Source organism: Helianthus annuus, chromosome 3 (assembly GCF_002127325.2).
Source record: "Helianthus annuus cultivar XRQ/B chromosome 3, HanXRQr2.0-SUNRISE, whole genome shotgun sequence".
Classification (NCBI taxonomy): Eukaryota; Viridiplantae; Streptophyta; class Magnoliopsida; order Asterales; family Asteraceae; genus Helianthus; species Helianthus annuus.
This window is the reverse complement of record NC_035435.2, coordinates 157,028,877-157,055,909: the sequence shown is the minus strand read 5'-3', so window position 1 is coordinate 157,055,909 and position 27,033 is coordinate 157,028,877. Positions and strand designations below refer to the sequence as shown.

At 40.0% G+C, this 27,033-nt stretch overlaps 1 pseudogene; it reads right to left on the bottom strand.

Annotated features, from left to right (window-relative positions):
- Window positions 1-306: 306 nt before the first annotated feature.
- Window positions 307-27,033, bottom strand: LOC118490541 (annotated as a pseudogene).

Sequence of the window (27,033 nt, the reverse complement as noted above, 5' to 3'; positions counted from 1 at the left end):
ATCTCTGGCTCAAACAGGCCTTAGAGGCAGTGTCTGCCTGATGCTGGCTATATCAGCATGTTTAATAGGTTATCCGTTCATAGTGCTAGTGTGCTTTCGTGCATCAAGGTTGTCACTAGAGTTCAGTATGTAAATAATAGAGTGACAGCAAATAGAGTATGATGCAAGCATGTACATGTATCAGTATTTCAAGTAGCAGTTATCCACAATTTCAAGTAAGCACAGTAATTAAGCATTAATTAATTATTAATTAAGTCGTACGGATACCTGGTTTAGAGAGGGTTGTCACAGGGGGCATGCAGGAGATTACGGTGGAGGTGCAGGAGGTGGTAGCGGTGGTGGATATGGAGCAGGGGGTGAGAATGGTGGTGGGTATGGAGGTGGAGGTGGTGGAGGGAGTGGAGGTGGTAGTGGTGGAAACTATGGCGGTGGTGGGGAGCATGGGGGAGCTTATGGTGGAGGTGCAGGAGGTGGTAGCGGTGGTGGTAGCGGTGGATACAATGGAGGTGGTGGGGAGCATGCAGGAGGTTATGGTGGAGGAGGTGGCAGCGGTGGTGGTAGTGGTGGATACTATGGAGGTGGTGGGGAGCATGTAGGAGGTTACGGTGGAGGTGCAGGAGGTGGTAGCGGTGGTGGATATGGAGCAGGGGGTGAGAATGGTGGTGGGTATGGTGGCGGGAGTGGGGGTGGACATGGTGGTGGAGGCGGTGGAGGAAATGGAGGAGAAGGTGGATATGGAAGTGGTGGTGGAGAAGGCGGTGGTGCAGGTGGGGCATATGGCGGTGGTGCTTATGGTGGAGGAGGTGGTGGTGGGTCGGGAGGCGGTGGCGGTGGTGAACATGGAGGCGGTGGATATGGTAATGGTGGCGCAAATGGGGCCGGTGGCGGTCATGGTGGCTATATTCCATGAGATTCGAGTTCTATCTTATGCATCTTGTATTTTCATCATCCTAAAAATAATTGGTATTGTGGAATCTTGTATGCTTTTGAATTGATTCAAACTAGTAAATGATAAAAATATTTTCATCATTAATTCCTGTTTTACGTGTTAATTAATTGGGTAAATTACTTTTTGAGTCTCTGCGTTTTATGAGTTTTAACCACTTGAGTCCAAAAGCAAAAAGTTTAACGCCCTGAGTCCCTGTAAACATTTTCTTTTACAATTTGAGTCAAAATTTCTAACACTGTTAGATGTTTTTGGTTAAGTATTGTTAAATGACCAACATACCCTTATAATTAAAAAAATAAATTTTTATTAAATTTCTCTCTGTCTCTTCTATCTTGTATCTCCCCTTATCTCTTTCTCACCCTTCATCTCTCTCATCTTTCTTTCTTTTTTAAGTTTCTGATAGTCTAAAGCTCCATTAGGAAGGCTTGCATCTCATTTGTCAGCTGTGGCTCCATTTTTACTTGTCCTCAGCATAATAACAACCAACAACAACAAACCTTCTTACCACAAGAACCAGCAAACGCAACCAACAACAAATGAAGGAACCAATCGAAATGACGAAACAAACAACGGTCGCAATTTGGGCAAAACCTCCTTCATAGCCACCATAGCCGTGCCCTAAAAGAAAAACGGCGAAACCAGTAGCGTCCATTCCCCGGTTGATTTCGGATGATTCTCGTGGAGAATTGGTGTCTGATTTGGAAACCCTCTAATCATTTATATCCGAAAATAATGGCCCCACAAGTGGTATCAAGGTCAGATCTAATTGATCTAAACAATCGAATTAGATCACTGAGCTTGTAATTTTTTTTTTATTTAGGGAAACTTGATGAAATTGTGATAACCGTGGCTTTTGTTCATCACGAGCTGGTTTTTGGTATCAATATGGGTCAAAATGCTTTATAATGTTAGAAATGATTAGTTAGGGTTATTAGATTTGTAATTTATAGTCGCTTGTTCCAATCTGTGTCAAATTCTATCCGGTTTTAAGTGTTTTAGCGACTTTCCGGCGGGTGTCTGTCTGGAAAAAGGATAATTGTCACCGGAATGATTATAGGGTCTCAATTGCTACAACTCCTTAGCGAATGAACTCAATTAGATCTGACTGTGGTAGTAGTTGTTTAGGGAAGTGATGGTGACGGTGACGGTGACGGAGGTAGGTGGCGCGTGTGAAAGGGAGATAAGAGGAAAGAGCGGAGGGAGAGGTAGTGGTGGGGATGGTGGTGCGGTGGTAAGGATGATGGTGGTGTGGTGGTGGATGATGGTGGTGTGGTGGTGGAGATGGAGGAAAATACAACAGCTTTACATACTTCTTTGAATTCTATACTAGCATTGGGTAAGGGTTTTGATGTTAAATTTGATACTTCTTTGAATTTTGTATAAGATGATAGTGAGGTTGTTATGGAAATTGAAATTTGAGTTGAATATGGTTGAAAAGATATTGGGTTTGTTGATCCATTTGGTGAAGATGATGATATGATTTTTAAATAATAATAATAATAATAACAATAATAATAATAATAATAATAATAATAATAATAATAATAATAATAATAATAATAATTCTTTTTCTTTTTAAGTCCCTGTGTTTTATTACTTTATATGTTTTCTAGGGGTAATTTGGTTATTTAACAAAAGTTAACAACAAAATTCTAACTGGGTTAGAAATTTCGACTTAGATGGTTAAAGAAAATGCTTATGGGGACTCAGGTCGTTAAACTTTTTGCTTTAGAGGGAGTGGAGGTGGTAGTGGTGGAGGGAGTGGAGGTGGTAGTGGTGGATACTATGGCGGTGGTGGGGAGCATGGGGGAGGTTATGGTGGAGGTGCAGGAGGTGGTAGCGGTGGTGGTAGTGGTGGATACAATGGAGGTGGTGGGGAGCATGCAGGAGGTTATGGTGGAGGAGGTGGAAGCGGTGGTGGTAGTGGTGGATACTATGGAGGTGGTGGGGAGCATGCAGGAGGTGGTAGCGGTGGTGGATATGGAGCAGGGGGTGAGAATGGTGGTGGGTATGGTGGTGGGGGTGGGGGTTGACACGGTGGGTGGAGGCGGTGGAGGAGCTGGAGGAGAAGGTGGATATGGAAGTGGTGGTGGAGAAGGCGGTGGTGCAGGTGGGGTATATGGCGGTGGTGCTTATGGTGGAGGAGGTGGTGGTGGGTCGGGAGGCGGTGGCGGTGGCGGTGGTGAACATGGAAGCGGTGGATATGGTGGAGGTGGCGGAAATGGGGCCGGTGGCGGTCATGGTGGCTATATTCCATGAGATTCGAATTCTATCCTATGCATCTTGTGTTTTGAAATAATCATGTGTTAAGATACTTGAGGGTCTCATATCTCGCTAGTGTTGGGTAGTAATACGTCAAGGAATTGGTTATGCTAAATTAAGTTTACGAATCCGAAAATATCGGGTCAAACAATAGGAATAAGTTGTAAGTGTCACTTGAAGAGGAAATACTTAAATTTTTGAGAAACAAGCATTAGGTCCTAATGGGAGGGTAAAGCCATGGAATGGCGTAAATACGCCAAGATTTATAAGCCCGGGGAATTGGGTAATTACATCTAAAAGGTTTTATAATGTCAGATCTAATTGATCTAAACAATCGAATTAGATCACTGAGCTTGTGATTTTTTTTTATTTGGGAAAACTTGATGAAATTGTGGTAACCGTGGCTTTTGTTCATCACGAGCTGGTTTTTGGTATCAATATGGGTCAAAATGCTTTATAATGTCAGAAATGATTAGTTAGGGTTATTCGACTTGTAATTTAGAGTCGCCTGTTCCAATCTGTGTCAAATTCTATCCGGTTTTAAGTGTTTTAGCGACTTTCCAGCGGGTGTCTGTCCGGAAAAAGGATAATTGTCACCGGAATGATTATCAGGTCTCAATTGCTACAACTCCTTAGCGAATGAACTCAATTAGATCTGACTGTGGTAGTAGTTGTTTAGGGAAGTGATGGTGACGGTGACAGAGGTAGGTGGCGCGTGTGAAAGGGAGATAAGAGGAAAGAGCGGAGGGAGAGGGAGAGGTAGTGGTGGGGATGGTGGTGCGGTGGTAAGGATGATGGTGGTGTGGTGGTGGATGATGGTGGTGTGGTGGTGGAGATGGAGGAAAATACAACAGCTTTACATACTTCTTTGAATTCTATACTAGCATTGGGTAAGGGTTTTGATGTTAAATTTGATACTTATTTGAATTTTGTACAAGATGATAGTGAGGTTGTTATGGAAATTGAAATTTGAGTTGAATATGGTTGAAAAGATGTTGGGTTCGTTGATCCATTTGGTGAAGATGATGATATGATTTTTAAATAATAATAATAATAACAATAATAATAATAATAATAATAATAATAATAATTCTTTTTCTTTTTAAGTCCCTGTGTTTTATTTCTTTATATGTTTTATAGGGGTAATTTGGTTATTTAACAAAAGTTAACAACAAAATTCTAACTGGGTTAGAAATTTGGACTTAGATGGTTAAAGAAAATGCTTATGGGGACTCAGGTCGTTAAACTTTTTGCTTTAGAGGGAGTGGAGGTGGTAGTGGTGGAGGGAGTGGAGGTGGTAGTGGTGGATACTATGGCGGTGGTGGGGAGCATGGGGGAGGTTATGGTGGAGGTGCAGGAGGTGGTAGCGGTGGTGGTAGTGGTGGATACAATGGAGGTGGTGGGGAGCATGCAAGAGGTTATGGTGGAGGAGGTGGCAGCGGTGGTGGTAGGGGTGGATACTATGGAGGTGGTGGGGAGCATGCAGGAGGTTACGGTGGAGGTGCAGGAGGTGGTAGCGGTGGTGGATATGGAGCAGGGGGTGAGAATGGTGGTGGGTATGGTGGCGGGAGTAGGGGTGGACACGGTGGTGGAGGAGCTGGAGGAGAAGGTGGATATGGAAGTGGTGGTGGAGAAGGCGGTGGTGCAGGTGGGGCATATGGCGGTCGTGCTTATGGTGGAGGAGGAGGTGGTGGGTCGGGAGGCGGTGGCGGTGGTGAACATGGAAGCGGTGGATATGGTGGAGGTGGCGGAAATGGGGCCGGTGGCGGTCATGGTGGCTATATTCCATGAGATTCGAGTTCTATCCTATGCATCTTGTGTTTTCATCAATTGGTATTGTGGAATCTTGTATTTTTAAGCTTAATTTGTGCTTTTGAATTGATTCAAATTATGATGCAAAACAGTCTTGGTAGTTATTGGTATTTCATAAGGCAAAGCCTTTAAAACACGTAGGTTGGGAAGGAGAAGTTATTGGGTTCAAGTCCCACAGACGACCGAGGATTAAAGAAATTAGCCGTTCAAAAAAAAAGTTATTGGTATTTCATCAAATTTAAAACACGTGAATCATGATCAAATTAACCGTGTAAACATGTTTGAAAAGAAAAAAAATGGGTAATTTACTCTAAATGAAATCAACAAGCCTTGTAAACGTATGTAAAAAAATAACATGAGAAAGATGGAACATGATGTAATGTTATCAAAGGCTTCATAAATCCTTTTTTACTATTGTGCAAATAAAGCATACAATGAGTTAATAAGGAACAGGGTCTAAATCCAAACATAAAGGAGGCTGGAAAACATGATCGATGATCGAGTCAGGCTTCTTGGTCATACTGCTGACATAATAATATAAGCCCGTTACTCTTAATTTCTTGTGTTTTAGGCGGCTTCTTCTTGGGGACAGTAGTTAAGTGATAATATGTTGGCTTCCTCTTCTTATGAAGCTCATGTGGTGATCTTTGGAAAACGTATGGCTGCTGCATTGAATCATCCACAGTTACATGCGCATGCTGCCTGCAGCTGCGTCGTGATCTTTGGAAAATGTCAAGCTGCTGTTTGTCTTCTTCTTCAAGCGGTAACGGCTGCAAGGCTTCAAGCATTGAATCCACACGTAGATGCGCACGCCTTGACTTCATGGACTTGAGTTCATCGAGCGCAGAAAGGATCTCCGTTTGTCTTTTCGAGGTCTCCATGGCATCTCCCACTTCATCTTGTGCTGCTGCTGCTGCATGAGGCTCGAAATTTCTTCGAGCTCCAGCCTCAACAACATAATCAGACTGTTGAGGATCCGTCTTGATAGCAATTTCAGCGCAACAGTGGGGGCACTTAATATAAAATCTAAATATGGGGATGATTCCAAGATATGTGGTCTCATCCCCAATCAGTTTTTCTTGGCGTGAATTGAATTTAGTACCCTTGTAGATATAGCTGCCGCATGTGCCACATCTGATGCTCATAGGGAGCATATATCGAACTTTAATCTGCTGCTGTTGTTGGCTTCTTCGAGGAATTTTAGCGGGATCGAAATCGGGTGGATAGTACTTATTCACCACCTTTCTCTCAGACATCTTGTTGTATCAATCGCACGCACGAAATTTTTTATATATGGTGATCTGAAAAACGCAATACACACCCTTCTTGTTGTGGAATAAGGCAATGAATAGTAGTAATCCTCGTACCTGTACTACGTGTTTATGTCCCTTCTTCAATCGACGATCAGTGATCCAGAACCCTAATCATAGTTAGTTATATATATGGGAACCCCCAACTTGTTCATCACGAAAACTTTAAATATCCCAAACCCACTATTTTTACATTATAGGCCCGGCACTTTCTTCTTCTAAATTCTAATAAGGTTAAATCCTAAAGGTTTGTTTATATTAGTGGAAAAGTTTTTTTATATAATTATTTAAAGTTTGTTTATATTAGTGTAAAAGTTTATTTATATAACTATATTTGAGTTCATACTGAATTTAAATAATAAGTGTCGAGGAGGGCCCCTGATTGGGCTCCTCGTCTGAGCTTCCAACGTAAAGGACTACAAAGCCCATTAAGCTTTACACAAAGTCTGGGCCTCGAGAGATCAAGTATTATAAGATGATCAGAGAAATCATCACCTCAAGACACTGTTCCGGTCATGGAAACCACTAATAGAACCTGTCAATGGTATTTAATGCATGAGGAGGAGAGAGAGTTTTTTCGGTGATAGTACGAGGAAAGGACAACCCCCATTGAATGCGAGGATTCTCTCATATCTCAGCAGTGGGCAGAAAGCTTAAAGGGGGAGAGATCTCCTCTGACTAATGGAAGACCGTTAGATCTCTGTAGAAAGCAAGCCATCCGATAAACACAAGACTTTATATAAGTCAAGGAAACAATCAAGGGAAGGTAAGCAATCTCATATCTCATAACTACAACATACACACACTTAAGAAGCATTTACTGAGAGACATTCTCTAATAAACTCATTGAATACTCACAATTCAGAATCCACACCATTTACTCCGGCCAGAACACTGTGCCGGAATCTTGTTCATTCTCCGGCAAGCTTTCTTGCTCTCACGCCGGAGCTTGGTCACGGATTCCCCTCCGGGGTCCTCCGTGGCGAGGCTAACAGTATTCTTTTTGTAGATCACTTCGAAGATCCTCTTCGGACGCAGACGAATCTCTGCAACCAGACTCTGAACTTTGGGGATTCGACAATAAGGTTAAATCCAAAAGATTTAAAGTTTGATCATATTAGTGTTAAAGTTTATTTACATAATTATATTTGAGTTTAAATTCAAATTTAAAAATTTTAAAAATTCTAATTTGAATTTTCCTAGAGATTGATAAGTTTATTTATATTAGTGTTAAAGTTTATTTATATAATTATACTAGATTTTTGCCCTAGGCCACACGTTGTGGCGGCGACACCTTAGTTGTTTGTGGTTGCCGACATGTTATGTGATCATTAGTTATATGAAAATGTGTGTTTCGATGTATCCAATCTAACTCAATGTAACCTACATAAGCATTGCGGTTACAAAAAGAAACGGAATCGAACCCAGGGTGGTTCATTTAGTGAGGGTTCCACTTAACCACTACATCACCCTTATATTTGTATCAAGACCTAGCGCCTTCAAAATGTACACTAACTCAAATTTATACCGTCGAATGAAAATGTATTTTATTTGACCTCGCTCGTTTCCGAGAACAATTTAAGTAAAAAAAGTAGACCAAACGAAAGGTACACAAAAATAAGTACGAAAAACGTATTATATTTGACCATACTCGTTTCAAAAAAATTATGTCGAAACTTGAATTTATGCCGTTTGCGTTGAAACGTGTATTTACACCTACACATAATAATAAACATGAGAACACATTATATTTGATTCGACTTGTTTGCGTAAAAAAATAATGGCGAAACGTGAAATTTTAACGACATGTACGTAATAATAACCATATCATAAAATAGGTTTACGGCGTATACAAGAAATAAAAGAAACCAAAAAGGGAAAAAACACGAAAAAAAGGAAAGGAAAAATCAAATAAGAGAAAACAAAAAGGGGCGAAAGACGAAAAAAATAGAAAAAGAAAAAACAAATTACCAATATATTACCTATATATTAAAATTACAAGTTAATGAATAGTAAAATAACCTACGCATGAACAAATGGTACCGGGTACCGGGTACTGAATTTACTAAACCTGATATATTTTCGGTAAAATTACAAGTTAATGAATAGTAAAATCACCTACGATTGAGCAAATGGTACCGATACTGAATTTACCAAACCGGGTATATTTTCAGTACTACCTATATATTAAAATTACAAGTTAATGAATAGTAAAATAACCTACGCATGAGCAAATGGTACCGGGTACTGGTACTGAATTTACCAAACCGGATATATTTTCGGTAAAATTACAAGTTAATGAATAGTAAAATCACCTACGATTGAGCAAATGGTACCGGGTACCGGTACTGAATTTACCAAACCGGGTATATTTTCAGTACCAATTTGGTACTGACTTTTGACATTATCGGTACCGGTTCAATAGCTGTATTTACCGGTTTTTCCCTCGAATACAGGTACCGTATCGTACCGGGTATATTCGGTACCGGTACCCAATTTTGGGGTTTTCGGTACCGGTTTTCGGCAGCAGTTGGTACCGATCTCATCCCTAACATCACTTTTGAGCTTATACCACGTACCAACGCATTAAAAATAGAACTTAATAAATAGTAACATCACCTAGGGATGAGCAAATGGTACCGGGTACCGGTAATTACCAAAACGGGTACATTTTTGGTACTGATTCGGTACTGACTTTTGACATTGTCGGTACCGGTTTGGTACATGTATTTACCGGTTTTTATCCTCAAATACAGGTACCGTATCGTACCGGGTATATTCGGTACCGATACCCACTTTTGGGGATTTTCGGTAGCGGTTGGTACCGAGCTAATCCCTAACATCACCTTTGAGCTTATGTCACGTACCGACGCAAATAATTGCACCGTTTAGATTTCTTTTCATACACGTGGTAAGTAAAATAGAACTTATTAATAGTAACATCACCTAGGGATGAGCAAATAGTACTGGGTACCGATATCGATATCGGTACCGAATTTACAAAACCGGGTATATTTTCGGTACCGACTTTTGACATTTTCGATACCTGTTCCGTACTGGTATTTACCGGTTTTTACTCTAAAATACAGGTACCGTACCGAGTATATCCGGTGTCGGTACCCACTTTTGGGGATTTTCGGTAGCGGCTGTTATCAAGCTCATCCCAAACATCACCTTTGAGCTTATGTCACATACCAACGCAAGTAATTGCACTGTTTAGATTGCTTTTCATACACGTGGTAAGTAAATTGTATTTCGTTTGAATGAGGTTTTATATACGCAACAACTTCTTTTGCTTTCTTTTTTGTCTTTTTCTTTTAATGAATGAATTGTATCATTTAAAATTAACTTGGATATTTAGATTATTGATGACCAAATGATATCAAATCCTGTAATCAAACCAATATTGTATCGGTACCAAATTTACTATACCATATCATTTCCCGTACCAATTTGGTACCCACCTTTTGGCGTTTTCAGAATCGTTACTTTCGGTCGACACAGGTCTGGCACCATACCGGTATTTACTGATTTTTACCTTCAAATACCATACCGTATTGAATCGAACATTTTTGGTGCCGGTACCTAATTTCGATGATTTTCGGGATCGCTACTTTCGATGCCGTTACCGGTACCGAGCTCATCCATATTTTAACGTGTTAGTACCGTAATAACTGAACTAAAAAGAATCGAATTTCCAACGTGTAGGATGTGTGGGTCCTACTATTATATATTAGGTTGTTTAAAATCGCTGTTTTTAGAACACCATGATGACATCATCCAAGAACACTTAGATCTTGGTGATTTCACGGTTAGAAATCAAGATTTGAAAGATAGAAGGGTGTAGAATCATGCATTGATCAAAAACGTACAAGATCTAGAGTGAATACTTACCGGAGTTGAGAGAAATCTGAGAAAGGTGAAGAACAGGAGCCGGTTGGTCAGAGCTTTCCAAAAGTGGTAAAGATGACAATGACAACCCTATTTATAGACTCCAAAAGAGGAAAGTGTTAACCGATCGGACAGACATCCTGATCGGCTGGCCTGCTCGATCAAACAGCTGGTTCGATCGGCTGGCCTGTTTGATCAGTGTCTCCTGTTCGATCAGTGACCCCCTTTTGAGTGTTTTGCGACGGTTTTTGATATTTCGATTTCGATTGAAGACGATACGAGTACGATAGAGTTTCCTATTCAAATTACTTTCAGTCCCAACTACTATATCTAACATACAATCATCTATAGTTCATGTTTCGATGTCATTTTCGATTGAGTTTGATTGCTTTTCGAGTTTCGATTCGATTCGATGGATCACCACATATCACAACATAAAGTAAACACGCACAAGTAACACATAAGGCACACACACACGTATAACCACACCAAATTCGCATAATTCGAGTTTCGAGTTCGATGATTGATTCGATTAGCTTGATTATTGATTGATTAACTTTATCGCATTGTTACTTCCTACTATTCACAGTCGAAAATCGGTTCGCGTTGATTAAACATTTGATTACTTCGATTCATTCTGATTAACAACACTTACTCCACATAATACAAATCCGACAACCTAGCTTTTAGGTGAGTTTCTAGACTTCCTAGCTTGATTTGATGTAGACTTCGACTAAACCTGCAACATACGTTAAAATATTATCAATACAAAAGTATCGGCGAGTATACAGGTTTGATATGTAATAGTATAGTAGATTAAAAGTGTTGCGAATTTCCACATGCATAAACGTAATACACGACACATATACTCACAAAACTGATACTACCAGCTAAGTCCTCGATGCTCGATTTCGCGATGGCATAACTAGACCCCGTCGGGCGCAATAGTACTATACTACTCGTGGTGGGACGTCACGAGTATAAGTCCTAGCATACATGCAACTAGCATCACGTATATCTATGAAAACAGTTATTCGCAAGTGAAAAGTTTACTAATTAAATCATTCGTTTGATAGGTTCGATTTATAAGGAACGTATGTTACACCCAAAATTCGATAAAAAGGGGTCAAGTATACTCACAGTGCGTATTTGGTTGGATTGACGGGATAATGCCTGAGAATGCCCTGATTTCAAACCGATTACACGAGTATTGGATTACACGTTAAATGGTATCAGAATACATGAAATTGGACGAAAATCAGATCGAAGGTTAGCCCGTTCGGATGGGCTGTCCGATCGAATAGGCTGTTCGATCAGATGGGCAGCCCGATCGGTTGGGCTGTCCGATCGGCCAGCCTGTCAGATCGGCTAGCCTATCCGATCGGTTGGGCCGCCCGATCGGCCAGATTGTCCGATTGGTTAGCGTGTCCGATCGGTTGGGCTATTCGATCGGCTGGCCCGTCCAGCTGTTTTCGACAATCCTGCACGTTTTTCGGTGGTTTTGGTCGAGACGTTGTTGTAACGCGTTGAACAACGGAATTCCCATCCATTCCGACTTGTTCTAACGGCCGAGAATCACCCCGTTCCATCAGAACCGGCCGTTCGGCTGGCCCGTCCGATCGACCGGCCCAGCCGATTGGCTGGCCCGTCCGTACGGAGGCCTTTCGATCCTCGTTTTTGGTGCGTTGCGGTAGTTTGGGCCATATTTTCATATATTTATATTATTATTTATTTAATTATTATAAATTTATAATTAATCACAAAAGGGTCGTATATATGTATCTATATATCCAATATTTGGTGCGATGGTCGAGTTACGCGTGCCTTCGAGTGCATTCTTCGACGTGATGTACCACAATGATTATCGGGGTACTACTTGCTCGTATTTCCGTCATCGTCACGATGGCTGGAGACATGGTACTCTCCCGATAGTCTTTGTTAGCCTTGTTTGTTTACGTTTTGACTCCTCACGGTTATCGAGGAGGGTAGATTGAGCCCTCACTCAACACAATCGTGAGTGTTATAATTTATGAAAATAGATTTGTAATAGCGATAGAATATGCATAGTTATTCGATTATACTTCGATTTAGCGATATATCTGATATAGTTACATTATGATCCGAATCTCTGGTGCTAGGCGTAATGAGTGTATCGAGTAGTAACAACGCACGAAGGTGCGGGTTGTTACAGTTGCCGGCAAGCGTTTTGCAGACATTGGATCCCCGTCGCAACTCGCGGGCGGAAAATCAACTAGTAAGTATTAAAATGGAAAAAAACTTTGAAGGGGTGCATCTGACGGGATTCGAACCAGAGCAATGAAGTGAAATCACCAAAGCCTTATCCATTCCGTCAAACCTTTGTTTAGATAATTACTTTGTAGCCAGTATAATATATATCAAAGAACAGGTCGGTGGCTTTTAATGTCACAGCCACCGACATTTATCTTTAATATTATATAAATTGGAGTTTATATAAAATTTAAATTTGATTTTTCTTAGGAGATTGATTTCTAAATTTCATGTGGGTCATTTTCATACATTTTATACTATTAACGTAGATCACAATTGTTTGGATTTATACATATTGATTGATCCAAAACATACTATTTATAGGTACCCGACTGTTATACTTTTTACTCTAAAATACAGGTACCGTACCGGGTATATCCGGTGTCGGTACCCACTTTTGGGGATTTTCGGTAGCGGCTGTTATCAAGCTCATCCCAAACATCACCTTTGAGCTTATGTCACATACCAACGCAAGTAATTGCACTGTTTAGATTGCTTTTCATACACGTGGTAAGTAAATTGTATTTCGTTTGAATGAGGTTTTATATACGCAACAACTTCTTTTGCTTTCTTTTTTGTCTTTTTCTTTTAATGAATGAATTGTATCATTTAAAATTAACTTGGATATTTAGATTATTGATGACCAAATGGTATCAAATCCTGTAATCAAACCAATATTGTATCGGTACCAAATTTACTATACCATATCATTTCCCGTACCAATTTGGTACCCACCTTTTGGCGTTTTCAGAATCGTTACTTTCGGTCGACACAGGTCTGGCACCATACCGGTATTTACTGATTTTTACCTTCAAATACCATACCGTATTGAATCGAGCATTTTTGGTGCCGGTACCTAATTTCGATTATTTTCGGGATCGCTACTTTCGATGCCGTTACCGATACCGAGCTCATCCATATTTTAACGTGTTAGTACCGTAATAACTGAACTAAAAAGAATCGAATTTCCAACGTGTAGGATGTGTGGGTCCTACTATTATATATCAGGTTGTTTAAAATCGCTGTTTTTAGAACACCATGATGACATCATCCAAGAACACTTAGATCTTGGTGATTTCACGGTTAGAAATCAAGATTTGAAAGATAGAAGGGTGTAGAATCATGCATTGATCAAAAACGTACAAGATCTAGAGTGAATACTTACCGGAGTTGAGAGAAATCTGAGAAAGGTGAAGAACAGGAGCCGGTCGGTCAGAGCTTTCCAAAAGTGGTAAAGATGACAATGACAACCCTATTTATAGACTCTAAAAGAGGAAAGTGTTAACCGATCGGACAGACATCCTGATCGGCTGGCCTGCTCGATCGAACAGCTGGTTCGATCGGCTGGCCTGTTTGATCAGTGTCTCCTGTTCGATCAGTGACCCCCTTTTGAGTGTTTTGCGACGGTTTTTGATATTTCGATTTCGATTGAAGACGATACGAGTACGATAGAGTTTCCTATTCAAATTACTTTCAGTCCCAACTACTATATCTAACATACAATCATCTATAGTTCATGTTTCGATGTCGGTTTCGATTGAGTTTGATTGCTTTTCTAGTTTCGATTCGATTCGATGGATTACCACATATCACAACATAAAGTAAACACGCACAAGTAACACATAAGGCACACACACACGTATAACCACACCAAATTCGCATAATTCGAGTTTCGAGTTCGATGATTGATTCGATTAGCTTGATTATTAATTGATTAACTTTATCGCATTGTTACTTCCTACTATTCACAGTCGAAAATCGGTTCGCGTTGATTAAACATTTGATTACTTCGATTCATTCTGATTAACAACACTTACTCCACATAATACAAATCCGACAACCTAGCTTTTAGGTGAGTTTCTAGACTTCCTAGCTTGATTTGATGTAGACTTCAACTAAACCTGCAATATACGTTAAAATATTGTCAATACAAAAGTATTGGCGAGTATACAGGTTTGATATGTAATAGTATAGTAGATTAAAAGTGTTGCGAATTTCCACATGCATAAACGTAATACACGACACATATACTCACAAAACTGATACTACCAGCTAAGTCCTCGATGCTCGATTCTTCGATGGCATAACTAGACACCGTCAGGCGCAATAGTACTATACTAGTCGTGGTGGGACGTCACGAGTATAAGTCCTAGCATACATGCAACTAGCATCGCGTATATCTATGAAAACAGTTATTCGCAAGTGAAAAGTTTACTAATTAAATCATTCGTTTGATAGGTTCGATTTATAAGGAACGTATGTTACACCCAAAATTCGATAAAAAGGGGTCAAGTATACTCACAGTGCGTATTTGGTTGGATTGACGGGATAATGCCTGAGAATGCCCTGATTTCAAACTGATTACACGAGTATTGGATTACGCGTTAAATGGTATCAGAATACACGAAATTGGACGAAAATCAGATCGAAGGTTAGCCCGTTCGGATGGGCTGTCCGATCGAATAGGCTGTTCGATCAGATGGGCAGCCCGATCGGTTGGGCTATCCGATCGGCCAGCCTGTCAGATCGGCTAGCCTATCCGATCGGTTGGGCCGCCCGATCGGACAGATTGTCCGATCGGTTAGCGTGTCCGATCGGTTGGGCTGTTCGATCGGCTGGCCCGTCCAGCTGTTTTCGACAATCCTGCACGTTTTTCGGTGGTTTTGGTCGAGACGTTGTTGTAACGCGTTGAACAACGGAATTCCCATCCATTCCGACTTGTTCTAACGGCTGAGAATCACCCCGTTCCATCAGAACCGGCCATTTGGCTGGCCCGTCCGATCGACCGGCCCAGCCGATTGGCTGGCCCGTCCGTACGGAGGCCTTTCGATCCTCGTTTTTGGTGCGTTGCGGTAGTTTGGGCCATATTTTCATATATTTATATTATTATTTATTTATTTATTATAATTAATCACAAAAGGGTCGTATATATGTATCTATATATCCAATATTTGGTGCGATGGTCGAGTTACGCGTGCCTTCGAGTGCGTTCTTCGACGTGATGTACCACAATGATTATCGGGGTACTACTTGCTCGTATTGCCGTCATCGTCACGATGGCTGGAGACATGGTACTCTCCCGATAGTCTTTGTTAGCGTTGTTTGTTTACGTTTTGACTCCTCACGGTTATCGAGGAGGGTAGATTTAGCCCTCACTCAACACAATCGTGAGTGTTATAATTTATGAAAATAGATTTGTAATAGCGATAGAATATGCGTAGTTATTCGATTATACTTCGATTTAGCGATATATCTGATATAGTTACATTATGATCCGAATCTCTGGTGCTAGGCGTAACGAGTGTATCGAGTAGTAACAACGCACGAAGGTGCGGGTTGTTACAGTTGCCGGCAAGCGTTTTGCAGACATTGGATCCCCGTCGCAACGCGCGGGCGGAAAATCAACTAGTAAGTATTAAAATGGAAAAAAACTTTGAAGGGGTGCATCTGACGGGATTCGAACCAGAGCAATGAAGTGAAATCACCAAAGCCTTATCCATTCCGTCAAACCTTTGTTTAGCTAATTACTTTGTAGCCAGTATAATATATATCAAAGAACAGGTCGGTGGCTTTTAATGTCACAGCCACCGACATTTATCTTTAATATTATATAAATTGGAGTTTATATAAAATTTAAATTTGATTTTTCTTAGGAGATTGATTTCTAAATTTCATGTGGGTCATTTTCATACATTTTATACTATTAACGTAGATCACACTTGTTTGGATTTATACATATTGATTGATCCAAAACATACTATTTATAGGTACCCGACTGTTATACTTTTGGAAAAAAAATTGAGAACGCAGTTGCGTAAAACATAATGGACATAACGTAAAACAAAATGGAAAATAGACTAAAATCACAACTGACATCAAATAAAAAAAAACAATGGACAGTAAACTAAAACATAATAGACAACAAACTAAAAACACAATAAACAACAACTAAAACACAATAGACAGTAGATTAAACACTATGCACAACGTAACAAAAAACACTATGGACAAACAAACTAAAACACAATGGATAACAAATTAAAAGAATGACCATAACCAATAACACAATGTATAGAAAACCCACCCAGTTGAAAACACAATAATCAAAGCTAAGAACACAATGCATAGAATACTCAAATATAACACCATCTTCATTGTGTTATAGGTTCTGTCTCATATAACCCAAAACAATATTGTGCTATAAGTTATGATAATATCTAAATGAATAGTAACTTTTGTCTTGTATGGGTTTTTTTTATTTTGTCTTTTCGTGTTTGTTTTTATCTGGTTTGTGTTTTTTTGGTAACCTCAATGAACAACGATTTTTTATATATATTTTTTTGTAAAAGTACGGTGACGAACTGAACACAGCCGGCTGTAAAACATCCCCATATAAAAATCGTGTTGGGCATTTGGGTTTTATTTTTTTCGATTGTTATAGTGAGTGTCGGAACCGTAACAAACCAAACCGATAATGTCCGAATTCCAATAACGTTACATGCCGAACCAATACCGATCAAATTCCAGCCGTGAAGCGCGGGGGATACCACTAGTTTTATTTTAAAATATGAAACATGTCCAAACAAGTGTTTATTTGATGTGGTTTTGATCCAAGAGTTGCTTTATGTAACTAACTAGTATGAAGCACTAGTTTGTTGCGTCGCAGGCACCATGGTGACTGAACATATATACTCAACACCTATTAAATATCCGATTGATTTGTATAACCACTTTATACAAAATTTACAATCAATTTAACGTACGATTACTACTTAATAACATATCAGTTTACAATAATAGCTAATCTAAACATTGGTCTTCAATTTCACTGCATGACGCGCGTATAGCGCATCCACTTCATCTTGTAGTAGTTGTTGTTTTGCACGAATATTAGTGATCCTCTGAGTAAGATCGTCTAGATTATTCGTTATGTGTGGATCGCACACAATAACCTTATCGACCAAATGTTTGTAGTCGACGTATAAACATGCCAAAAATTTTCTTAATTAAAGGTTATGGAAAATCTTTATTATTATTATAAGTTTCATTTGGTTTGCATAATATTATGACTCATATGAAATAAATGTTTCCGATAGGCTTGTAGAAATCTCTTCCTAGCTGCAACAGGTAGCCATGTCAGGTAGCGATATTGCAGTGTATTGTTTTATGTAATTTAAACATGAGGCTTAGACAAGACAAGACGGGTTATTGTAGCTACAAATAACGTAATCGCCAAGCCATTACACGAACGTCGATTATGTATAATCACCATTTCTGCAAAAAATAGAAACACCACCTTCGTAACACACAATAGGCTTTGTAAGCATACAATTATATAGGCATTTTCCTACATATCAACACAATGAGGAATCCACCGATCAAATAAGCGTGTTAGAATAAAAACCCTCCAAATAACACGTGTCGGTCTAGGTCAAAGCCCAAACACGAAACCAAACAAATAATAATGAAAATCATACAATAACCTATTGTATACAACAACAACATTGCATAATGTACGGACAAACAAAGTCCACAAAGGTTGATAATTGATATCATATTAACGAGTATAGCATATTGCTAAGAAAACTAAGTCCTCCAACGTTTAGTTTATATTGTAACAACCCGCACGTTCGTGCGTTGTTACTACTCGTTATACTCGTTATGCCTAGCACCAGAGATTCGGATCATAATGTAGCTATATCGCATATATCGCTAGGTCGCAGTATTTTCGCATATCACGCATACTTTATCGCTATAACACATCACATCGCACGTACTAACACTCACGATGATGTTGAGTGAGGACCTATTCTACCCTCCTCGATAGCCATGATGTGTCGTAACACAACGCATATTCGAAACGCGCAACACGATTATGGCAACGCAGACTTTGAAATGCGGATATTTATACGACCCTTTGTGACTAATTATAATAAATATATGAATGTGGGTATGAAAATGTGTAACCAACTATCGCAAAGCTTAATGAACAAAACGAAACATCGAAACGCAACATGCCGGAGACCACCGATCAAGTGACTGATCGATCGAGTGGCCACCCGATCGGATTGCCACCCGACCCATGGCACCCCATCTCCTTCACTCCACTTCACCTATAAATAGCACTTGTCACATCACTTGAACAGTGATGTGACAGCTCTCGTTCGACCAGCGCACTTTTGGACCTTTTCCTCTCGATTCCTCGCGATTCTTGTAAGTTTCTACCTCAAATCTTGTACTTTCATGATCTACACACACTTCTTCACCTTTCTATCTTTCGAATCTTAACTTTTAACCATGAAATCACTAGATTCAAGGTGTTCTAGGATGATGTCATCATGGAGTTCTTATGAACTTCATGTTTTGGCTTCAATCCACCAAGAACAACTTAGATCTGAATGATTTCCACATGAATAAATAGAGATCTTGCGTAGATCTCAACATATTCAAGGTGAAAAGGATTGAAAGGTGGATTCTAACTTTCTTTCAACCCTTTTACACTCAATGCACGCAAAATCGATAGAACCGGAGCTTGTTCTGATCTTCTACTCCTTCTTGTTGATGTGTTGGTTCAAGATCTGGAATCTATCCAAGAGATTGCTGATTTCGGGTTAAACATGAAACACCGTCTCGAACAGCTGACTGGTCGGACTAGGGTGGTACCTGTCCGAATGGGTCACTTGAGAGTTGACGAGTTTCTGTTGTTTAGCACGTTATCACATTATCTCGATCAAAACCGCAAAACCTCCAAACAATCAAGTGTCAAGACGATCAAGGCCGTTGGAACGGGTTGCCGCCCGATCGAATTGCCACCCGATCGGATTGCCACCCGATCGGACAGCCGTCCGATCGGCTTGCACTTGGCCCCACACTTAAACCATTTCTCAGACAATCCAAAGGACCTGAACGTTGAAACGGATTACCACCCGATCGGATTGCCATCCGATCGAGCGACCGTCCGATCGTGTGACGTTGGGACTTGAACAATTTTCAACATGTTCAGTACGGATTGTCACCCGATCGGATTGCAAACCGATCGAGTGACAAACTGCTGTGAATTTGTTCTCACTAAAGTGTCCTACCAATCGGATTGTCGCCCGATCGCACCGCCGTTCGATCGATCGACCTGAAGGGTAGAGATACTTCTCTGTTTTCAAAATGCTACAACGAAAACTTCAAAAGGCAAATACATCTTTGCCAGACGAGGTAGCAATCCAATCGAATGGTCACCCGATCGGATGACCACCCGAACGGATTGTCACCCGATCGACCGGCCACCCGATCGGATTGCCACCCGATCGGATTGCCATCCGATCGGATTACCGTCCGAACCATTGACACTTCGCACCGTTTTACGCGCTGCTTATCGCTTACGTTATCAATCTGTAATCAGGCTAACCTCAGACGCGCTCCCTTCAATCCAACCAAGTGGTGTTTGCTTGCTGAGCACCAACTGAGTATACTCGAACCCCTTTTTATCGCATTTTGGGTGTAACATACGTTCCTATCAATCAAATTTATCAAAACGAATTATTCAATCAAACTGTTTATCACTTGTGAATAACTGTTATGCATATTTACACGTGATGCTAGTTACATATGTGTTAGGACTTATACTCGCGAGGTCCCGCCTTAACTAGTATAGTACTATAGAACCCGACGGGGTCTAGTTAGGATGAATAGCAATCGCAATCACAGCTCGAGCGACTTAGCTGGTAGTATCTGTCTTGTATGCATGTATGTTGAGGTATCTCGTTTATGTATTTAGTAATTCGCAGCACCTTTAACTATTTACGCTAATCTATCAAAACTTGTATACTCGCCAATACTTTTGTATTGACGTTGTTTTAACGTATGTTGCAGGTTTAGTCGCAGTCTACATCAAATCAAGCTAGGAAGTCTAGAAACTCACCTAATTTCTATGTTGTCGGATTTGTATTGTTCGAGAGGACAAGAAATATGTGATTACTTATGTGAATGTATTGTTTATTAGTATGGGATAATGAACGCATTAAATACTGTCGCAATATAGTTGTTATGGATTCTCTTGAGCAATCTGATTCTCCTAGTACCGCGCCCCGATGATTCCGCCATCGGTTGGGGTGTGACATATATTTCATGTGATCTCAAACCTAACTAAATATCACTTGTCCAAAAGGTTGGTAATTTATATAGTATCAATTATCACCCATTGTACACTACAAGTAAGCATAGGATCAGATAAAAGTTGGCGTGGTTGCTTGTTAAAAGCCATCACAGTCGCCACCAAAATATGGTTATCATCATAGCCTAATATTAGTAGACCCGAGTCCGATAAAACCGACAAACAACAATAAAAAGGCTTAACAAAGCCTCATTGCCAAAATATCGAGCATATACGAATAAAATGTGTCGCTTAACCATAAATTATGCATCTTTTAAGTCGAGGAGGGCAATCTAAGTAACCCATGCTATCAAAGCTATTGACCAAAGACATCATTAAAATCTCCTCACAACAAAACATTAGCAACCTTGGTTCTAAAACACAACAATCATAAACCCTAATGAATAGTTAACGTATACATGTTAACACATCATAACCGTGGCTCACCAAAAGTTCATCGCCATTAAGAAATCCAAAAAAATCCCGTTTACGTACAGCACAAATAGAGTTCTAAAGATCTGGCTAAACCTTTTTTTGGAAGACAACATACAAATGGCTCAAGTACATATCGACATCCTTGCATTAATCAAAAAATATTCAATCAACAACAAAATCATGTTTAGCTACAACACAAACACAGATCCAAAGACCCGGCTAAACCTTTTTTGGGAACGCAACATACACAGGGCTCAACTAATTATCATTGCCGCTGCATTCAACAACAGAAACAGGTTAAGCTATAACAAAAACACAGATCGAAAGACCCGGCTAAACCATTTTTGGAAACACAACATAAACAAGGCTCAGGTTCATATCATCGCCGCTTTATTCCTTAAAAAGGTCGATTAAAGCCAAAAACAAAACAAAAATGTAAAGGTAAGACAGTGCTCACCAACAGACCATCGCCTCCAAGGCTCACAAACACATCATCAATTCTGCATTTGGAATGTTAAACCTTAAAAGAGTCATATTGTAAACACTTCCAAGATAACACTAAATCAACCATACCTGATAACAATCGAAACAACAACTAAAGCACAAATAAGCGAGCAAGTTCTAGAGGGAGAGAGAGTAAAGATGTGGGTAGAATAAGAATGATACAAAACAAGTGCGATATAAATAAAATGAGGAATCAACCGAACAAAAGGATTGCGTATATTAAATATGTGTGGTGGGCTAAAAGCCTCCAGCTAACACATAACGGTCCAAGGCAAAGCCCAAAGACAACCAAACCTAACACACAATATTGCATATCATACATAACCAAATGCAAACAACAACAACATTGCATAACATACATATTATATAAATTTTGAGAATTGCATAACGTAAATATTATATAAATTTTGAGAAGTGGGATGACTATAAAAGGAAGCCAATTCAAAACAAGGAAGCACAAGTTGGCTCAAGCCTTTTTAAGGCGGGCCAAGCCTTAGGCTTGTTTTTTCCGGTTCAAACCAGGGATGGGCAAATGGTAATATGGTATTCAATACTGAAACCAAACCAGTATTGTTGTACTGGTACCCGTACTGAAATGTATTGGGCCATTTTTGTTATCAATTCAGTACCCATTTTTTTTGCCATTTTTACTATATAAAGGATATGTTTGTCCTGAATAGTAATTTCACAAAAAAATTAAGACACCAAACACAAGTTTTAATGTCTAAGGTACAATTTATCAATACATGAAAATGATTTCTTCTTATTTAATCCTTATTAATAACATAGAACCTTATTAATTTCAGTTATTTATATCATGTAAGTCTTTCATTTTTAATTAAACAAACTAAAATAACATCAAATAATAAATAAACTAAGCGATGGAATATAGTATTTTAAAATACTAAGTAAATAAATCAATAATAATAATTATAATATAAGAAAATATATGAATTAAGTTTAATTTTATAATTTGTATTTTACCACTTAATAAACGTCTAAGTGAAAAGAAATCAAACCAAGAGTGTTCAATTTGTATTTTAACTATTAATATAAGACTCTAAGTGAAAAAATCCACCAAAGGATCAGGGGATATGTTGGATATGTTCCCAAACCAGGTAAATTTGATTTAACAAAATAAAAAACTATGCAAAGTGTGTGTTACGTTTTGCTTTTTCTTATATAACGTTTTCTTTGAGAGGTGCTTCTAACAAAATAAAAACGTTACGCAACATGCATGTTAGGTTTTCGTTAAGAATTGTATAAATGATTTTGTTAACAAAAAAAAACGCTTAAATTTATTGAGACCAAAATGAGACTTGTTGTAAAGCACAATTTAATAAAGGATTGATATTTCTAAATACGGTTTTTGTATCTCTTCCTAAAACTTTAAACGATTATTAAAAATAAATTTCAATTTAAATGTTAACAAAAAAAATAGTGTTGTTTAAGAGCAAATGGCTTGAAAGTGGATCGGTCAGTGGCGGAGTTTGACCAAAAGTTTCGAGGGGGCGTAAAGTGATGGGACCCAAAATTTTTTTCCTATTGTTATGTCTCGGGTCGGGTCAGGTCGGCTATTCGATTCAAGTCAGGTCAAATAATAATAGTTTCAAATAAAACAAAAAAAAATCATTCATTCAAAGGACCTGTTCTTGCACATAGAAAAACTAAATATTGTATAACAAACAAAAGACCTATATATACATAATGATACGAGATAAATGGAACCTGGACGAAAAATTACAACTCAGCCCGGCGACCTTTAAGATTTTTGAATTCATCAAATATGTCTTCCGAATCAAACTTATCAGCAATTTCCTTTTCTATGTAAATCATGAAGCTTTTTGTGAGATATTAATTTTATTGTGTGGTCGGTAATCAAGGGTTAAACAAATAAAATAAGAGTTAAAATATATTTACCAAACTACCCATTATTTAGGAAAAATAATCGGGGGGCGATCCTATATAATTTTAAAAATTTTCGGACGAAAAATCGGACCATATACACTTCTAACTGAAACATTGGGGTGGGCGGGTGCATCCCCGGGCACCCATTATCCTTCGCCACTGGGATCGGTTGTAAACCTCTCGAAATTGAACCAACTCTAGGCATGGTGTCGTCCTAGATTTCCACAAAACTAAATTATTTTAATTGAGTAAAATGCCAAAATCGTCCCTGAGGTTTGGACGTATTTGCTTATCCCTCTAAAATGTTTTTTTCTTCATCTGGGTCCATGAGGTTTGTGTTTTATTGACATTTCAATCCAAACTATCTATGAACACAAATGGAAACAAACGAACACAAACAAACGTTTATAACCAAAATATTTAATACCTTGACACTTATTGAATATTTTGTTTGTCGGAATTTTTGAAGTGATTAAATAAAATATAAAAACTAAAAACACTAATGAACTATCGAACACAATCAAACAAAAACCGACACGTTATTGAACTTGTAATCGTATAAAGTATACCTCCATGTATAATGTTAATTGCACCTCTATGTATAATGTTAATTGCACAAAATACAAGTATTATTTTACATGATTTGGTTGTATACAACATATCTACATTTGAATATAATAATTTAGTTAAATAGTTGGTAAATTGTCTAAAGGGAGTGGTTGTTCCTAGGCCTGTAAACGAACCGAACGAACACGAACATAGGCATGTTCGTATTCGTTCATTTAACTTTAATCGAACACGAACACGAACATATAATCGAACACATTTTTGTGTTCGTGTTTGTTTATTAAGAAGTCGGGCATGTTCGTGTTCGTTTATGTTCGTTCGTTTAAAGCCTAAACGAACAGTTCACGAACATAAAAAAAATTAACTTAACATGATTGAAGAAACAAGTCTAATATATTACATTTCATCCAAAAACACATCTAAATAAGGGTTCATAGATATACTAATTAGTTATACTTATATAACTAGTTAGAAAACCTAATATTTATATAAATATAACTATTATGTGTTTATTAAAATTTAAACGAACATAAACGAACATTCACGAACATAAATGAACGAACATAAAAGAATGTTCACGAACATAAATGAACGAACGCAAGGTGTGTTCATGTTCGTTCATTTAATTAAACATTAAACGAACAAATTTTTCTTGTTCGTGTTCGTTCGTTTATTAAATAAACGAACATAAACGAACTTCCCGCCGAACAAGTTCATGAACAGTTCATGAACGTTCGGTTCGTTTACAGGCCTACTTGTTCCCATCTCGGTGAAGGCTTGGCCTGGGGTTTTACCCGGGTTCGAGTCGGGGGGGGGGGGGCAGTTTTAACTATTCCACGGGGTTTCTGCGCATCAGGGGTGTGCTACGCTTTCTAGCAGTGGTCGAGTAGTCGGCCTTTGGACATAACTCCGAAAGTGTCTGTTTACACGTGGAAAGCAGTTAGCCGTTCAAAAAAAAAAAAAAAAAAAAAAAAAACACACACCCTCAAAAACTTTTTATTTGAAATGATTAAATGTTGAACATGAGTTTTATTAATGCATTAATTAATTATGAATTATGATTAAAAAAGTTTATCTTTTTAGATTATATAAGATGATATAATTAAATGACTTTAATCGAATGTAATCATGTTATCCGATTGATTTACCATGATACAAAAGGAAACCAAGTTTATATTCAAAGTTGTGAGATGTGTTAGTTTTTGAATGGTTGAAGATGTGGTGACAGAAAAATGCACCATGCGTAGGTATTGGATACATAGCAACGGGATATGGTGCACTCTTGATACGCCGGCGGCAGGCTCAGTGCGTTAGACCAAATATACATATGGGGTTCATTTTGTCAAACCCAACTAACGTTTTGCCATGTGCACACTCACCATTGCCCAATACTCATGGTTTTAGACCCAATGGAAATGCCTATAAATTGCATTCGACTTCTTTGTTGTTACTCCATCAACTTTCCATAAATGGGTAATCGGAAAGTTGTTGTTAGTGTTTTCCTCGTCTTCTTTTGCATTGGCATTTGTTCAGCCGCTAGATCACTTTTTAATTATGAAAGTGGTGGTGGTGGAGGTGAACATGTAATGCCAGGGTATGGTTCGTATGGAGGTGGTGGAGTTGGATTTGCCGGTGGATATGAATATGTTCCTAGTCATGGAGGAGGTGGTGTTGGCTATGGAGAAAATGGTGGTGGGTATGGAGGCGGTAGAGGGAGTGGAGGTGGTAGTGGTGGTTACTATGGAGGTGGTGGGGAGCATGGAGGAGGTTATGGTGGAGGTGTAGGAGGTGGTAGCGGTGGTGGTGGGGAGCATGAAGGAGGTTATGGTAGAGGTGCAGGAGGTGGTAGCGGTGGTGGGGAGCATGCAGGTGGTTATGGTGGAGGTGCACGAGGTGGTAGCGGTGGTGGTAATGGCAGTGGGGAGCATGCAGGAGGTTATGGCGGAGGCGCAGGAGGTGGTAGCGGTGGTGGTGGTGGTGGTGGTGGTGGGGAGCATGGAGGAGGTTATGGCGGAGGTGCAGGAAGTGGTAGCGGTTTTGGTAGTGGTGGATACCATGGAGGTGGTGGGGAACACGCAGGAGGTTATGGTAGAGGGGAAGGAGGTGGAGGTGGAAGTGGTGGCAGTGGCGACGGTGGTAGTGTTGGATGCCATGGCGGTGGTGCAGATTTTGCAAGAGGTTATGGTGGAGGGGCAGGGGGTGGTAGTAGTGGTGGGGAGCATGCTGGAGGTTACGGTGGAGGCGTAGGAGGTGGTAACGGTCATGGGTATGGAGCTGGGGGTGAGAACGGTGGTGGGTATGGTGGTGGCGGTGGAGGTGGACACGGCGGTGGAGTTGGGGGAGCTGGAGGAGGTGGGTATGGAAGTGGTGGTGGAGAAGGCGGTGGTGCAGGCGGGGCATACGGCGGTGGTGCATACGGGGGAGGTGGTGGTGGTGGGTCGGGAGGTGGAGGTGGAGGAGGGAGTGGAGGTGGTAGTGGTGTATACTATGGCGGTGGTGGGGAGCATGGGGGAGGTTATGGTGGAGGTGCAGGAGGTGGTAGCGGTGGTGGTAGCGGTGGATACAATGGAGGTGGTGGGGAGCATGCAGGAGGTTATGGTGGAGGAGGTGGCAGCGGTGGTGGTAGTGGTGGATACTATGAAGGTGGTGGGGAGCATGCAGGAGGTTACGGTGGAGGTGCAGGAGGTGGTAGAGGTGGTGGATATGGAGCAGGGGGTGAGAATGGTGGTGGGTATGGTGGTGGAGGTGGGGGAGGGAGTGGAGGTGGTAGTGGTGGATACTATGGCGGTGGTGGAGAGCATGGGGGAGGCTATGGTGGAGGTGCAGGAAGTGGTAGCGGTGGTGGTAGCGGTGGATACAATGAAGGTGGTGGGGAGCATGCAGGAGGTTACGGTGGAGGAGGTGGCAGCGGTGGTGGTAGTGGTGGATACTATGGAGGTGGTGGGGAGCATGTAGGAGGTCAT